We start from the raw sequence: 18,728 nt of genomic DNA, 5'->3' as shown, positions 1-18,728 counted from the left end.
ACCCAGGGATCGAACCCGGGTCTCCTGCATTGTAGACAGACGCTTTACCGTCTGAGCCACCAGGGAATTCATTGAGAGATGTCAAAGCATTTTAATGCCCAAAATATTTCCCCTGCTAGACTGCTAAAGCTAAATTACTTTGTTGTGAATTCATTCCTCTGGAATATAATTTTGTGTCCCCAGCTGTCATGTGTGAGAGGTAATAAAATTTCACCTATCAGGTTAAATCATTTAAAAGTGCTATTTGGTAGGTCAAAAAAAAAAAAGGCAATTTCATATGATTGTTAATTTCACATATGTGTAGTTAATTTCACAGAATTAACTAATTAGATATTAACCACCCTCTTATAGAACAGATAATAAGACTCTAAAGGAAAGAGGCACCGAGAAGCTACATATTGACAGAAAAAAGAAGAGTTAGAAACAAAAGGCATAAGATGGGAGGTTGCCAGGGTAGCTGATGGGGCTAGACTATCTAAAAGGGAAAGGATGAAGAGTACATGAACTTGGTCTATGCTACACTGTCTTCAATGCCAGTTGTGTTCAGAGATGCAAAATAAAGCAGAGACATGATCTCACTGCACTTCAAGAAAAGAATATACAAATTCCTAGTGAGCCGTACAAGCCTATATAAAATCAAGACCTGGATTGTTTTCAGACCACACATATTACAATAATTCCAAAAAGAGAAAGATCACTCTAGGTGGTCAGGCAAGAGGCTAAAGAGGTAATATCTACAGCTTAGCTCTGAAGAATCTGAGAAAGTAGGAGGACATGTACTCTATCTACTTATAGCAGATTTTATCCAAAAAAAGTTGGCAACTTCCAATATGGATACAAAAAGGAGTCTCCATCCTCCAGAGACTGCTGTTCTTCCTCCCCTGGCTTGGGGTAGCCTAGCATTCCACCATTTGTGGAGAGAGAGGGATTCAATTTCACATGAATTAATTAAGTCTTCATCTTTGGATGCAAAAGAAAAAAAGGGATGTGGAGAGAGAGGGAAAACTCCCCCAGAAACAATGCTTATGTAATCCTGCCTCAATTTCTCTGTCATCAAGAAAGAAAACTCATGGGAACCAGAAGATGACAGAAAGTCCCATCTCTTAGACTGAGGAATTCAATTTCAGTTTGATTTGATTATTAGAAAATAAACAGAATGAAGGTAGGGCCAAGTCCTTAGCATTAGCACATTGAGGTTAAGCATGCAAAGGTTTTTAAGCATAAAGAGAATACCCAAAGAGCTCAAGAGGGAAGAAAATCATGTATTTGGGCTCAGAACAATTGGTATGACTGGGCAACCAGGAAAAGGTAGAGATATCTGAGAAGAATTCACAGATGCTTCTACATAAAGACTACTAGTATTTCTGAGAATATATCACATGATGTAAATATTTAGAGCAAGTATTTTTAAAGCTGTTTGCCCATTTTTAACATTTGCAATCTTTATATTTCCAGTGGCTTTCTGTTTTGTTTTTAATCATATGCACTGAAATATCTTTAGGATATGTTTTTACTAAGGATCAGGTGTGGAAGTTATAAAGATAAGGTTTGGGCAATAAAATGTTTTAATAAATGACATCAGAACAAATCCAATAAACTGCAAGAACATTATATATTGCAATAGTTCCTAAACTTTTCACCATCAGGCACAACATTTATTATTCCTTCTCCTCACCCCAGGATTCATGTTTTATAAGATAGTTATTACTATCCAATAAAAATTTCATTCCATCTATGTTCCCACATTCTTTCTACTTTTGTTGTATTCCAGATGTTTAACAATCCACACTTATGAAATAGTCACAATATTAAGAAATCATGTATCTTAGCTTCACAAAAAATTAAACAATAACATGCTAACCATGCTATAGATCTGACTGTCCCTGTGTACTCACATCTGAGATCATGGCATCCTCAGCATTCATGTCATAATCTTCAAGAAATAATCAGTGGTTTTGATGAGGGAAGATTAACCTTTTTATTCCTTTTCCTCCCTCTTTACTTATTTCCATCCCTATTTTATTTATTTTCTTCCAGTTGAATTAAGATAAATAATTGACATACTGCACTATATAAGTTTAAGGTGTACAGCTTAATGATCTGACTCACATACATCATAAAATGATTATCATAATAGATTTAGTGGACATCCCTCGTCTCATATGGATACAAAATTAAGGAAATAGAAAAAAATGTTTTCCTTGTGATAAGAACTCTTAAAATTTACTGTTTTAATAACATTCATATATAATATAGCAGTATTCATTATATTTATCATGTTTTACATTAAATCCCTAGTACTTATTTTATAACTAGAAGTTTGTACCTTTTGACTGCCTTTATCCAATCTCTCCCCTAACCCTGGCCCAATTCTGGTAACCATAAATCTGATCTCTTTTTCTATGAGTTTGTTTGCTTATTTGATCTGAAAGTACAGTTGACCTATATGCTATATTAGTTCCTGTTATACAACATAGCAGTTTGATATTTCTATGCATTTCAAAATGATCAACCAAGATAAGGTAGTTAAATACAAAGACACAGTTATTGACTATATTCCCCACACTGTATATTTTATACCAGTGAGTCGTGTGTATTGTAACTGGAAGTTTGTACTTCTTAATCTCTTTTACCTATTTCTTTCCTCCCCCAACCCCCTGTGTTCTGTCAACCACTTGTTTACTCTCTGTATCTATAACCGTTTTAGTTTTGTTATATTTGTTCATTTGTTGTGTTTTTTAGATTCCACATATAAATCACACAGTATTTATCTTTCTCTGTCTAACCTTATTCCACTAAACATAATACCCTATAGGTCCATCCATGTTGTCCTAAATGGCAAGATTTCATTCTCTTTGATGACCAAGTAATATTCCTTTATATACATATACCACATATTCTTTATGCATTTATCTATTGCTAGGCATCTAGGTTGTATCCATATCATTCAGTTATTCAGTGAACTTGCTCAGTCATGTCCAATTCTTTGCAACCCCATAGACTGTAGCCTACCAGGCTCCTCTGTCCATGGGATTTTCCAGGCAATAGTACTGGAGTGGATTGCCATTTCCTTCTCCAGGGGATCTTCCCAACCCAGGCCTCGAATCCGGGTCTCCAGCATTGTAGTTGGATGCTTTACCATCTGAGCCACCAGGGAAGTCAGGTGGTGGCAAAATCCTGGAGTGGGTTGCCATTCCCTTCTCCAGGAGATCTTCCCGACCCAGGGATTGAAGCCAGGTCTCCCTCATTGTAGGCAGATGCTTTACCCTCTGAGCCACCAGGGAAGGTATCCATATCATAGCTATTGTATATAATCCTACAATGAACATAGAGATGCATATATCATTTCTAATTAGTGTTTTTGTTTTCTTCCGTTAAATACCCAGGAGTGGAATCGCTGGGTCATATTGCAGTGTTGTTTTTAATTTTTTGAGGACTCTCCATACTTTATCCCTAGTGGCTGAACCAGTTTACATTCCTACCAATAGTGCATAAGTGTTCCCTTTTCTCCACATTCTCTCCAACACTTGTGTCAAATATATCTTCACTCATTCTTCACTCTTTCATTTGGTTATTTTTCCCCATTACTTAAAACTGTCAAATGTTATAACCTTTGGCTTCTCCAACCAGTCTTTTTCCTGAGAAGTAGTATAATTCTAGCAAAAAGTTTAAAAGTGTATTTATTTTTAGCAGTCTGAGTGGACTATTTGAAAATGAATGTACTATTTGTATTAGTTTCTTTGAGATCATGGCATAATTCATGGCTCCACCACGACTATCATCCTCATAACCTGAGTCCGTAGTTAAGTCCATAATTCTCCTGAGACACTCCTTGCCCAAAAGTGGATACAACGTTCTTAAAGCTCAAAAGCAGTAAGATGTGGATGACAGATGCAACATCTCAGTAAAAACCAGACAGAAGAGGAAAGGTAATGTTAATTAATAGAAGGATTTGACTGCCAGGCTAAGCATTTTGAAATGCAATAGAAAAGAAGCTCAGTAAAGAAAAAAATATTTGGGGGTCAATGAGATCTAGTATTTTTGCATGTTTTTATTTTAGATTCAGTGTCTACTTTGTAGAAGGAATGTGTCTTTTGCTGCTGTTTGGCCTCATATTTAACTTGAAGCAGACTCTCCTAGTTTCCTATTGTGTCATCAAAGAGCCAGAATTAGTTTATAATTATACTGTTAGTTGCTCAGTTGGGCCCGACTCTTTGTGATTCTGTGGACTGTAGCCCACTAGGTTCCTCTCTCCATGGAATTTTCCAGGCAAGAATACTGGAGTGGGTTGCCATGTCCTCCAGGGGATCTTCCCAACCCAGGGATCGAACCTGGGTCTCCTGCACTGCAGGCAGATTCTTTACTGTCTGAGCCCCCATAAATCTCTTACGAATATCATGTATCACTGTGATATGTAACTACAGTGTTGTAAATACAGAGCTCTGATGGGAGTGGAATGAGAGCCCCACCACCCAGTGCAGGTGGTGGGAGGCAGGCAGAACACAGGCCTGCTTTGGACAGTTCTGACATGGTGCTATTTCCCTACCTTGGCCACCCACCACCCCCTACCACCCACTTCCTCCCCTGTACTGCTGCAGCTCTCCCCCCTGCTTTCATGCATCCTTTGGCTTCTGAAAACTTGATACAACTTAATACTCCATGTCTGCAGTGGCCTTTTGATAGGACAACTTAGCTGGGCTACAGTCTCCAGTTATACAATCAACACTACACTAGGTATTGCAGTGAGGTATTTTGTGTGTGTGTATCCCTAGTTGCTAAGTCGTGTCCAACTCTTTGCAGCCCCATAGACTGAAGCCTGTCAGGCTCCTCTGTTCATGGAATTTACCAGGCAAGAATACTGGAGTGGGTTGCCAATTCCTTCTCAGGAGATCTTCCCAACCCAGGGATGTGACTAAAGCCCATAATTAGTTGACTTCAAGGGAGATTATCTGAAATAATCCAAGTGGGCCAGATTGAGCAGCTGAAAGGCTTTAAGAGAAGAGCTGATGAGGAAGAAATTCCACCTTTGGAAAGCAATGTCAGCCTATGCAGTGAGTTCCTTCCCTTTCTGACAGTCCTGAGCCAGCCTTCACCAGAACCTAAGCCAATGCCTTGTGGTATGTTCATGCGTTCATGCTAAATCGCTTCAGTCGTGTCCAACTGTTTGCGACCTTATGGACTGTAGCTCACCAGGCTCCTCTGTCCATGGAATTTTCTTGGCAAGAATACTAAAGTGGGTTGCCATGCTTTCCTCCAGGGGATCTTCCTGACCCAGGAATCGAACCCCCATCTCTTATGTCTCCTGCTTTGGCAGGTGGGGTTCTTTACCACTGGTGCCACCTGGGAAGCCCTCCTTGTGGTATGTGTCTTATATATTATCTCCTCCTGGATCTGGTTCTCTGGTTGGATGCTGACTGGCACAGTGTTCCAAAGTTTGCTCCAGATTGTATTTGGTCCCATAGTTTCCCTGGTGGCTCAGCTGGTAAAGAATCTGCTGGAGGATAGTTAGGGTTTGTGTGTGAAAGGGCAGACTCATCATCAAGAAACAGTAGAGCAACCATTCAGAGAAGCTGTAGAAGCAAAAGATTTTGCAATGCTTTGCTAAAGAGTCCAGCTCACCCCAAGTTTAATTTAGGCACAGGTGATAGTAAATTCTGCTACCAAACTATATAGGGAAAAGGAGCAGAGACAGAAGAGGGAAGGCCTTTCATTCACAGACCACGTGCTAAGGAGACAAATTCTTTCAGAGACAGCTGAACCGAGCACGAGACCAAGGCCCTTGAGCTGTCCCCTGTCTGAATTACCTCTGCCAGAGGACCTCCCTCACCTTATGAGAGGGTTTTCGTATTTGTGGGACTATCTGATTACCTAACCTGTGCACAGTTGAGTCTCAAGGAGTCTGGGAATCCCCATATTTCCAGCTCTAACTTGGGAATTTAAGAGATAAAGTTGAACTGGGGAAGGGGAAATAGGAAAGCAGTATTAACTGGTTGGCAATAACATTCGCCTTTGGGAAATACTTTTAGGTCCATGAAGTAAAAGGCATTAAGTACAGGCTTGAGAGCCACCCACACTAGGAGCTTTAGCAAGGTTTCTAGGCAAAGCCATGCACAGCTTTCCCATTTGTAGAACAGAGACGCTGTCTACTGTAGGCTTCAGAGCAAACAAAGTGTATTAAGTTCTGGGCACATGGAAATGATATTCCATAAGCCTTAGCCCCTTTCTATATGCACAGACTCTCAGGGAAAATAAAACCATTGCAGGAGCCTTAAAATGAAGATTTCCAGCTTCAGAACATATTCCTTCTTTCCTGTATATGTCTTTGTTAACACTTTTAGATAATTGTTTGATTTCATATTATGTTCTTCCCACTTATCTGAAGGCAAACATCTATATACTTACTGCTCTGATGACAAATCCCTAGAGTCTGGGTGCTCAGTAAGCATCATTTATACCAAGTCTATGAGGATTGCCATGATGCAGTACAGTTTTGAAAAACAGATATATTGGACTTTCCCAGTCTCCTGAGTCAATGACAGAGTCAGAAATAGATTCCAAAACTGCTGATCCATTGTCCCGTGGTCTGCTAGCTCAAGGTATCTGTCTTTTAATACCTCTATATGTAGTTAAGTGTTCAGTTCTTCAATCATGTATTTTCCCTTTGCCTGTAACTTTTTTGCTGATGGCCAAGGGCATTAACTCCTTCCTTCCTTAGACAGTAGAGTCTTGGGAAAAAACTCAAAGAGAAACTCTATAACCCTGGGAATGCATCACAAAAATGTGATGAAGAAGATGTTTATTGGCTCATGATAGAAAGAGTTACTCAACAGGTTTGAAACTGAAGATGGGCCTCTAATCTCAGTGATACATCAAATACAAAAGTTAACTTTTCCAAATTCCTGGAATTATCACAGTTCCTCATGGTCTTCCACTGCTTTTTTTCCCTAGAGATTGTTTTTCTCTATTTCTTAAAATGAGTTTGCTTTTCTCCTGAGGATCTTCATAAAATTGCAGTGTTGTTTCACAATAGAAAAGAAAAGTCTCTAAGCAGGAGGGTGGAAAGAACAATATATCACATACCTACTCAAATCCCATTGAATTCCTCAATATGAAATAGTAAAGTCAAGACAGATACACAATGGATTCTTTTTTTTCCATGTTCTCCTCTAGTGGGTTATTTTCCACATTCTCCTCAAGTTCCAGCTCAGATCACATTCAAAAGTGTGTTGTGATTATACCAGGGAAGAGTCTTCAAATTCTGCCAAAGGCATTAATCCATTGTGCTGAGGTATTTGAATTAAGGGATGAACCAGCAGTTGAATACCTTTGAGAATTTTGGTTGATTCTAGCAGTCACTAGGTTGGCTACTTTGTCCAAAACAGAAAGGGAGAAATTAAAAATGTATTCCAAGTGGATGACTATAGGAAAGCTTTTCTTCCTTTGTTGGTGTTTCTGGCATTACGTGTTCATCTCTGCTAAGCAGTACGGCCTTGTTGGAACTGGAAGCAACACAGAACTCTCTCTCCCCAGTGAAGCCAAATTCCCTAGCTGTGGAAGTGATCGTGGTCCTTGTTGCTAAGATTCCCTCTTAGTAGCCGGAAGAGATCATTAGATGTAAAATTCACCTTGGGCCTGGTCTTGAAGAGCAAGCAAATGGCAACAATTTGTACCATCCCCTTAGTGTTTCTGTTTCTATTCACAGTACAGAGTGGTTTTTCTCAGCAGGATATGAACAATGATACCAAACACCCAACACAACAAACTTATTCTATTGAGAAATTGGCCATGAAAATTAAAAGCAAACATGTGTTAGGAAATTAAAAGTAGAGCTTATTAGGAATGCTTTCAGCAAAATCAATAGAAAACCCAACTAAGAGCAATTTAAGCAATAAAAACATTGAATTAACTCACATTAAATGTTGGGAGGTGGATGGGAAATTCCACATTTGGTGTGAGAGCTCAGTAACATCATCAGGTTTGGTGTTGGCTTTTTGCTTTATGGTCATAAAATGGTTGCTGCAGCTCCAGTCATTGTGACCTTCTTCTAGTATCCCAATCAAGGAAAAAAGGGATAAGAACAAAAAGCTGTTTCACTGAGGTCTAATTTTTAGCCCCAACAGAATCTTTATTATATCTCTTTGATGGAACTGAATGTGGCATTCACACATAAACTGGCTAAGGGGTATAGGTGGCTCCAACTCATTATACCAGTGTTGATTAAACCAGTCATACCTTTTTCCCCCTAGGACTGAGGATGGTATACTTTCACTGAGATCAAGGGGCTCCATTTACTACCTGAATAAAACCTAGAGTTCTCTTAGATAGGAAGAATGAGTATTACAATATGTCCTTCTTCTCCTGCTGCTTCTGCTGCTGCTAAGTCGCTTCAGTCGTGTCCGACTCTGTGTGACCCCATAGACGGCAGCCCACCAGGTTCCCCCGTCCCTGGGATTCTCCAAGCAAGAACACTGGAGTGGGTCCTCCCTCTCCTATTAGACTGCTGCTGCTGCTGCTAAGTCGCTTCAGTCGTGTCCAACTCTGTGCGACCCCATAGACGGCAGCCCACCAGGCTTCCCTGTCCCTGGGATTCTCCAGGCAAGAACATTGGAGTGGGTTGCCATTTCCTTCTCCAATGCATGAAAGTGAAAAGTGAAAGTGAAGTTGCTCAGTCGTGTACGACTCTAGCGACCCCATGAACTGCAGCCTACCAGGCTCCTCCGTCCATGGGATTTTCCAGGCAAAAGTACTGGAGTGCGGTGCCATTGCCTTCTCCACCTATTAGACTGAAAAAAGAAAAAATGGTGAAATAGTACATTCCTCTAAAGTTATTCCTTTAGATTCCTCTATAGTTATTCAATCATATACCCAAAATCAAGAGAACTGGATTCATTTCTTTTTTTCAAATAATTCCTAAGATGAAGATCATCAGAAAAAAACTTTTCTAGGACTAATTTTTTTTTTTTTTTTGGAGATATGTATTTACTGTCCCTTTGAATTTTTCAAAATTTATTTAAAAATATGAGTTGACACAGGTGGTTAGGCTTGTTTAGCAAAATTCAACACTTTTGAAACATACAACTGTGAATTTTTTTAAGAAAAGAGGGTCTATTTCAAATGTGGTTGAATAAACGTGATATTTGTTACACTATGAAATGGTGACAAATGACACAGCTAAAATGTTGCTCTGATCTTCTCAAAGGATTCTTTGTTCTATATCTGGATGTAGGTGATGTTTCGAGGAATGGTTTTTAAGATATTCAGGTATAAATTTGAGATGATATTAACCAAACTCTCTCCAGAGAAAATATTAAGTTATCTTCATGTTACTTTTATTTTCCCTCATCTCCTTATGGAATATTTAATTGTGTGGCATAAAAATTGGAGATATTTCTTCTTAGGTATGACTCATAGTTTTTCCCACAGTGCATAGTACTTTGTACATTAAAAATACATGAGACTTTGAGAAGTCTATATATGTCCAGAAATGCCATAGTTGTTTTTTTTTTTTTTTTTCCCTGACAACCATTTGACCTGGTAGGTGAGTTGCTTTTTATAAAATTGAAAGTTGAGTTTCACAAATTTTTTTCCTTTAAAATTGCAGTGCAGAAAAAGCAGATTGATCAGAGGCACAAAGTAGATTATCTCTCATGGGCGTTAACAAATGTAGTAAAGAAAATTAATCACGTGAAACTTCTGGAATTCTTATTTTTCGAACACCTGAATAGGAACCTTTAAGATATTTTTCAGATTTCTTTATGTTTTAGTCATTGAGCAATACAGCATTTAGGAGCTTGGATTTAGAATCAAACATGTAAGTTCAAATTTTGCTTCTATCAGTTACTACTTGTCTAGTAAGGTAGTAGTGAAAGTCACTCAGTCGTGTCCAACTCTCTGCAACCCCATGGACTGTAGCCCACCAGGCTCCTCTGTCCATGGGATTCTCCAGGCAAGAATACTGGAGTGGGCTGCCATTCTCTTCTCCAGGGGATCTTCTCAACCCATTGATTGAATCTGGGTCTGCGGCACTGCATGCAGATTCTTTAACATCTGAGCCACCAGTCTAACTTGGGCAATTTGATGAGTTTCTTTAAATATTAACCCCCTTAGCAGTTAAAGAATGAATGTTTAAAAAGTAAAATAATTCTCATACAAATATAAAATGAATGCATAACAAAAATTCTTAAACTCAGTAATTAATAAGGAAAATGTTTAGCTGTTATAACTGGCACAAAGGAGAATTAATATTCACCCTCATACTATGCTAGTACAGATGCTGAAGTGAATTTGCTAACAGATGCAAAGTGGTCAGTAGGCATTAATTGGTTGTGTCTTCACCAGACAAATCTTACTTGCATTTAATTTAACAAGAATCATTTACATTGCATCAGTTTTCTACAACTTGCTGAGTTGTAAAATAATTAAGACAATGAAAGACAATAGTAATCCACTCACATGGAAGAAGGTACTAGAAGGGAGGTACTAGACTCTGCGGTTGCCTACCTAAGGCATCCATTAACTGCTTCTAGGGAGAATGAATGCAATTGAAAATACAAATTCTATTCTAGACAATAACCAGGTACCTGAGTTTGAAATCAGAGATCTTCTGATTTGCAAGAGCTTGGCTTTGTAGAGTAAAAGTTCTTCCTGAGTTCCAAACACTTCCTTTAAACTTCAAAAAATGGTCTTTAAACCAGTGTGATGGAGAGCACAGGGGGAGCAATGTCATTTTCTCATCCTTTCCAAGTATGAATGGAGGAGGCTGGAGGGAAAGGAAACCCAGACAGTGACCTAACATGTTCCCTGACACCTCTGGGTGGTTTCCTACAAAGGGCAAGAGATGCTCCAAGATGGAGATCCAGATAAGGATGCTGAGAGCAGAGAAGCCTGACCAGGTTTCCCACTTGGGATTCTGGGAGGAGGCAGCCTCACAGTATTTCCAACTTTTGTATGGGATGATTGTGATAGAAATAAAAATATGGCAGCATGGAATATGCAGGGTGAGAAACAGCCCAACCTCCATAACAACCTCCATCCCTGATTTCCTAGACTTCCTAGTTTGGTGGAGATTCCACAGGTGGGATATTCTAAGTGCTGGGTGAGGTAAAGAAGGTACAGAGGACTCACACCTCCGGAACTTAGGGCTCAGACAGCAGGAGATTCTGGCACTCCCCACTGGCAGACAAAGCTGGGTACAGCAGCTGCAAACACTGCAGGACAGGAACCAGGGCTATGGATCACAGGGGAGAGGACATCTCAGCAGAGACCAGAGAGAAAAGAGGCAGCAGTCAGACAACCAGACACCACCCCGCTACACTCAAACAACCTTCTGAGTTTCCTTGAGAGAGGAGAAAGTTCTATGTGAAGTTTGACCTTTCCAATAACTGACCCTGAACCCTGAGTCAATTATTCACCCGAAAGTGTCTATACTCCAACCCACAGTGACTGAATTGACCTGAACTGGACAACTTCCATTATTTCCACTATGGCATTAAGCATTAGGTACAACAGTGACACACGTGAGACAGTACATCATGGATGTTTTACAAAAATAATGTAGAATAAACCCATCTGCCATAGTACCTTACTACTGCAAGCACCTCTACTAGAAGCATCTCACCCTCTTTCATATATTTTAGTTAGTTATTTATAAAGTATTTCTCACTAGATTCTGGTGAAGCCCACTAGCTTCTGGCCAGACCTATGTTTTGTGAATTGTTTTGTAACACCTAGCTTGTACATAGTAGGTGCTCAATAAATGTTTAGTGAACTGAGCTGTGTTTTTTTTTCTTAAAGTTTCAGGATTTCTTTTTCAAAGGATAAACATATTCTCCACTCTGCAACAATTTCAGAGCTGAAAGGGTATTAGTGGTTTTAATTTTATTTCTATCATATATCTTCATTTTATTTTTTATTGAAGTATGGTTGATTTACAATATTGTGTTAGTTTCAGGTGTACAGCAAAGTGATTCAGATATATATATAAACAGATATTCTTTTTTAGATTGTTTTTCATTATAGATTATTACAAAGTATTTAATACAGTTCTTTGTGTTTATCATGTATTTTCTAATTACAGAATCATTAAAAGTATGTGCATATACCCATACCATATATATATATGTATATATACATATGTGTGAACATACATGTATAGTGATGATATCACATGGCTCTTAAATGCCTTGATTCCTCTATACTGACTAGTGTGCCTTCACCATACAGGTCATGGTCATGGTCTTGTGTTCTGCTGGAGTATTTGGGCAGTAGTGACTATCATGTGGGCATCCACGCCTCTCCTGAAGCAAAGGAGCACCTGGCTCCCCCTTCACGCAGCTGACCATGGTTGGGTTGCTGCCAGCCGCTACATACTGGACCTCCATCAAACTATCAAAGTTGTTTTATCATGCGTGGCTAGATCGTATTTTTCCTGACATGTTGAAATTAACCCAGAACTCAGCATTGTGTAAAGTTGCTGAATTGTTCTTTCCAATAGACATTTCCTTTTACTTAACAGTCTTGTTTTTACCTGCCTGAAATTGCAGTGTCTGGCATGGAAAAGTGCAAGCTGCATGAGTACAAGGATGACAGAAGCTCACAAATCTCAGCATTGTAGAGTGGCTGCTTGTCCCAGGGTGTCACCTGACCCCAAGGACAAGTCCCTGAGTACCTCCTAGGAAGAGAACCTAGCCAAGCACACCAAGACATCTGGTGTGTTGGGAGGTGAGACCCTGATGTTGCCTTGAGACCTCTGAGCATGACATCAAGTACTACCCCTCTCTCCTGTGATGTCTTCCCATTCTTGGTGACTCTTGCCTTACTACCGATTCTGCACGCTGACTTGGCACCCTTGCTCCGTTTGCTGATACTCATCATTGCTCTTTTAAACTACTCTCCACGATACTTGAATGCATCCTGATAAGCATTATCCTGTTCTACCCAACTCATCTCCCACTTGCTGAAGGTGGTCTTAGGCTACAGACGTGAGTACCCTTCTGCCTTGCCTTTAACTCTCTTCCTGATTATTTATGAGATGTCTGAAGTGCTAGCTCTGTTAATTGCCGGCTCAAGGAAGATATCATGACCCATCGTGTCACCTCTGATGGCACCTTTGAGCATTCATTAAGAAATGTGCTTAAGTGTGCCTCACCAAATGGCCTGAGATAGCGACAACTTTTGGTAGACCATTCTTAACACCTGTTGCTGCTAAGTCGAGTCAGTCGTGTCCGACTATGTGCGACCCCATAGATGGCAGCCCAACAGGCTCCTCTGTCCCTGGGATTCTCCAAGCAAGAACACTGGAGTGGGTTGCCATTTCCTTCTCCAATGCATGAAAGTGAAAAGTGAAAGTGAAGTCGCTCAGTTGTGTCCAACTCTTAGTGACCCCATGGACTGCAGCCCACCAGGCTCCTCCATCCATGGGATTTTCCATGCAAGAGTACTGGAGTGGGGTGCCATTGCCTTCTCCGTTAACACCTGTTAATGGATTTTATTTTTACTCTGGATGGCTAAAATGTGAACTTTTATAACTAATGAAAAGTTCTAAGTCTTTGTAGTCCAAAATATGAGGTCTTCATAAAATCTTCCTGACTTCTAAACTGCAACAACTTAAGTTTAAACTGCACAATAATGTTCAAGTATTGTTCAAAACAGATTTATTTAAGCTTCAGACCATATAACACAACTATGCACAACATACTCTTATTTCAGATTCTATTACAAAAGATGGCTACCATGCAAGGAGAGGTTAGCTGCCCCCTTGGCTTATAGAATGTAAGTGCAGTCCAACTGTGAGAAGGAAATTCACTGCTTACAACCAGGAAGATACAGATGGTTTATATCATTTCTGTAGTCTAAATTATTAAAGTTAAAATGTTTAAAACAGCACCTGGACTTTATAAAAGCTCTATGCTACAGATAGATTCCAAATTGTTGAGCAGTACAATCATAATGGCTTATGTTATTTTCTAAGAAATTTTCTTTTGAAATTGCATTACTGTTTGATGCTTCTCAAAGTTGATTTGTGGGTGGGGTCTCGTCTGAGAGAAATCTGCTTTTATTTTTGACTGATAGCAAAATGAAAGAAACATAGTTTTACCTTTTTTGCCTCTTTTTCTTTTGAATTACTCAAAAACATCTAAACCTTAGAACACTAGGCAATCTTTAAAGATTGAGTTCGATGAGAAAAGCAAATTGGAGAAAGTTCTCCAAAATGTAATAAAGTGATTAAAAAAGTGGTTAAAGCAGTAAAGATTTTAGCCCAGTCAATTACAGCAAATCAAAACATTCACCAATGGTTCCTCCCTAGATATGAGTGCAGCAACAGCCGATTTAGATAACCAGTCAATTTGGACTGTTAAAAAATTAAACAGAACATTTGATTGAAATGGTTGCTGGACAAATTCTTTTTCAGTGCCTCTCTGGCTGTGCCCCAAAGGTCATGAATTGTGTGTGGAAGAAAAGCTGTACGGCAACCAGTAACTTACCTAGGTAATACATGTTACACTGAACCCCAAGTCTGCAGTTCCAGGAGTACAGATTCAATAGAGGTTCTGTCAAAATAGTGAAAAGAATATATAGAAATGTGCTATGAGACTCACTTAATGCTCACTGTTTTATTTTGCATAATTTCCTTAAATTTTGTCAAATCATATGAAATTGACTTTTAAATAAGTAAAATGGTAGGAGATAATTCTAGCCGATTCATTTTCAAAAAGATTTTGCTGTTTTTGTTTTTCCCTTTGTTTATGACTCTTTATACAACAGAATAGGGTCTTTATTTCATTCAGGGTCTCATGCTCCTAATTCTGGACTTGAGTTCTCTTTCAAAACACCACATGTATATGTGAAATGGAAATGATGGGGCTGAACGTGAACTATCTCTAGGATTTGGGGTGGAAATCGCTTTGGTTTTCCTTATTCTATGGTATGAGTTTCTTTCCATCTCATTCCCTTCTTTCCTTTAAAATGAATGTAGTGTACAATCAATTATATAAGCCTCTCAAAAAAGAGGCTTTCCTGTCCTATTATTTGTATATATATATATATATATATATATACACACACACACACACACACATATTCATGTGTGTATGTGTGTGCGTATGAATAATATGACAGGAAAGCCTCTTTTTTGAGAGGCTCATAGGGTCGGGAAGATCCACTGGAGAAGGGATAGGCTACCCACTCCAGTATTCTCGGGTTTCCCTTGTGGCTCAGCTGGTAAAGAATCTGCCTGCAATGCAGGAGACCTGGGTTCCATCCCTGGCTTGGGAAGATCCCCTGGAGAAGAGAATAGCTACCCACTCCAGCATTCTGGCCTGGAGAATTCCATTGACTGTATACTCCGTGGGGTCGCAAAGAATCAGACACGACTGAGCGACTTTCACTTCACTTCATATAACTGTGCACTATAATTCATATGGGCTCCTCTGGTGGCTCAGTGGTACAGAACCCGTCTGTCAATGCAGGAGACATAAGAGACGTGGGTTCAGTCTCTGAGTCTGGAAGATCCTCTGGAGGAGGGCATGGCAACCCATATCAGTATTCTTACCTGGAGAATCCCATGGACAGAGGAGCCTGGCAGGTTACAGTCCATGAGATCACAAAGAGTCGGACAGAACTGAAGTGACTTAGCACATACACACACACACACACACACACACACACACACACATATATATATATCTTTATACATCAGTTTCAGGTAGCATAATCAATTTTACCAATATTTTATTCAGTCTAACAAATCACATTCAGCCTGTGGAAACAGGCTTTCAAGACTACAGGCTGAGAGTACACAAAATTTGGGAAATACCTAAGTTAGAATTTTGTTGCTAATATTTGAACAACTGCAATAGGCTCGCAGAGAACGTTATTACAATTTACTTACTTATATGTGCCTAAAATAATGATTCCAAAAGAGTTTAGGGCAGAGTGGGAAGCATGGCACTGATGCAGAGTCTTCTGACTAGAGATGTTGTTCCAGTTATAAAACTACCAAATTGGACAGAAGACAAGCAGTCTATCATATCAGCAAAGTAGTCAAGCTGAGGTTGCTCTGTGTTCCAGTGGTCTTTGAACATCATTCATCATATAATGATTGAGAGCCTGTTGGATGCCAGACAAGGGCTGGGTACTGGAATACAAGATTAAATAAGACATCATTCCCATCTTCCAGAGCTGCAGGAAAAAAGGATAAAAGAACAGATCAGTCAGTTCAGTTGCTCAGTCATGTCTGACTCTTTGAGACCCCATGGACTGCAGCATGCCAGGCTTCCTTGTCCAACAGCAAATCCTGCAGCTTGCTCAAACTTGTGTCCATTGAGGCAGTGATGCCATTCAGCCATCTCATCCTCTCATCTGCTTCTCCTCCTGCCTTCAATCTTTCCCAGCATTAGGGTCTTTTCCAATGGGTCAGTTCTTCGCATCAGGTAGCCAAAGTATTAGACTTTCAACTTCAGCATCAGTCCTTCCAATGAATAGTCAGGACTGAAATGGATAGATAAAGGCAGACAAATGAGTAAGTCACTACTAAATATGATAGCTCTGAAATTAGAAATATCGACTTGGTGAGTATGTACACACCCACACACGTAAACACATACACAATCTACCTGGTGTGTCTTTAACTCCAAGTTTTTTGTGTGCTTTAACCATAGAGTTCTTCAAAAGGTGAATCTAATTACATCATCGTCACTCATCCCTGATTAAAACCCTTTTATAGTCTTCTACCCCTTTGAGAATAAGAACAAAGCTTCTTAATATGGCAGCCTCCAAGACCCCACATCACCCTGCTCTGGTGTCCTTTCACGTCTCCTTCACAATATGGGTTCCAGCTGTGCAGGCTTTTGATTTTTCTGGAATACTTTATTGAAATACAATCTACATACCATAGAAGTCACTCTTCACCTGTTTTAAGTGTACAATTGAAAAAATTTAGAGTTTTACAAACATCATCTCAATCTAAATAGAGAACATTTCCATCACCCTGCAGGGAAACCTTGCATCCATATACAGTTACTCTTTGGTCTGAAAACCCCAACTCCATACTTGCGTTTTCTGGATGTTTTATGTAAGTATAATCACATAATAAGCATCCTTCTGTGACTGGATTTTTTCTCTGAGTATTATGTTTTTGAAGGTCATCCATGTTGCAAGCATGTTTCAGTACTTCATTTCTTTTTATTGTACAGTAGTATTCTGTTGTATGGGTAGACCACATTTTATTTATCCATTCCTCAGCTGATGGACATTCAGGTTGTCACTATTTTAGAGGTGTCATGAATAATGCTGCCATGGACATTCATGCACAATCTTTGGGTGGACATATATCTTTTGCGGCTCTCGGATAGATATCTAGAAGAGGAACTGCTAGATCATATGATGTCTATTTTTTTTAATGAAAAACTATTTTCCAGTACCTCCACAGTTTCCACAGTTTCATATATTCCCTCCAGCCATGTAGGTTACAGTTTTCTACATTCTTGTCAACCTTTATTTCTATCTACCTATTATAGCCATCTTTGTGGGTATGAAATGGTATCTTATCATAATTTTGGTTTGTATTTTCCTAATAACATTCAGAAAACAAAGATAATGGCATCCAGTCCCAACACTTCATTGCAAATAGATGGGGAAACAATGGAAACAGTGACAGACTTTATTTTCATGGACTCCAAAATCACTGCAGATGGTGACGGCAGCCATGAAATTAAAAGATGCTTGCTCCTTGGAATAAAAGCTATGATCAACCTTTTTAATATGACAGCATATTAAAAAGCAGAGACATTACTTTGCCAACAAAGGTCCATCTAGTCAAGGCTATGGTTTTTCCAGTGTTCATGTATGGATGTGAGAGCTGGACTATAAAGAAAGCTGAGTGCCGAAGAATTGATGCTTTTGAACTGTGGTGTTGGAGAAGACTCTTGAGAGTCCCTTGGACTGCAAGGAGATCCAACCAGTCCATCCTAAAGGAGATCAGTCCTGGGTGTTCACTGGAAGGACTGATGCCGAAGCTAAAACTCTAGTACTTTGGCCACCTGATGGAAAGAGCTGACTCATTGGAAAAGACCCTGATGATGGGAAAGATTGAAGACAGGAGGAGAAGGGGATGATAGAGGATCAGATGGTTGGATGGCATCACTGACTTGATGAACATGAGTTTGAGCGAGCTCCTGGAGATGCTGAAGGACAGGCAAGGCTGGTGTGCTGTGGTCCATGGGGTCACAAAGTGTTATACATGGCTGAGTGACTGAACAACAACAACTAATGAAATTTAATATCTTTTCATATGTTTACTGAATATTTGTATAACTTCTTTGGAGAAATGTTTGATCAAATTGTTTGCCTACTTTTATTGGATTGTATTTTCATTGTTGAGTTATAAGAGCTTTTTATATATTCTGGATATAAGCCATTCATCAGATATATGACTTGCAACTATTTTCTTCCTTTCCATGGATTATCTTTTCACTTTTTTGATGGTGTCTTTTGAAATGCAAGAGATTTTAATTTTTGTGAGTTTAGTATATCTATCTTTTTCTTTTATTTTATACACTTTTAATGATTCAACTAAGGAATCATTGCATAATTCAATTCTGGCTTATTTCTACTCTCTTCTTTTTGCTGTAATCCCTCCCATCCCAACCTTTGTACAGGCTATTCCCTCAGCCTAGAACACTCGAATCCCCTCCTCCTTACGTGCTAAATTGTATCCATCCTTCAACTCT

The 18,728-nt window shown here is 39.3% G+C and overlaps 1 long non-coding RNA gene across 1 annotated transcript in view; it reads left to right on the top strand.

Moving 5' to 3' along the window:
- The window catches only part of LOC129626792 (uncharacterized), a 59,616-nt gene extending 41,931 nt beyond the window's left edge, over window positions 1-17,685 (top strand). Inside the window, exons 6-9 of the long non-coding RNA XR_008702213.1 lie at window positions 12,543-12,720; window positions 14,411-14,487; window positions 16,994-17,071; window positions 17,584-17,685. This is a non-coding gene — a long non-coding RNA (uncharacterized LOC129626792). The remainder of the gene's footprint in view (window positions 1-12,542; window positions 12,721-14,410; window positions 14,488-16,993; window positions 17,072-17,583) is intronic.
- Window positions 17,686-18,728: the final 1,043 nt, after the last annotated feature.

Source organism: Bubalus kerabau, chromosome 14 (assembly GCF_029407905.1).
Source record: "Bubalus kerabau isolate K-KA32 ecotype Philippines breed swamp buffalo chromosome 14, PCC_UOA_SB_1v2, whole genome shotgun sequence".
In the NCBI taxonomy this organism is placed as follows: domain Eukaryota; kingdom Metazoa; phylum Chordata; class Mammalia; order Artiodactyla; family Bovidae; genus Bubalus; species Bubalus kerabau.
The sequence above is the reverse complement of the archived record's forward strand: the minus strand, read 5'-3'. Positions and strand labels throughout refer to the sequence as shown.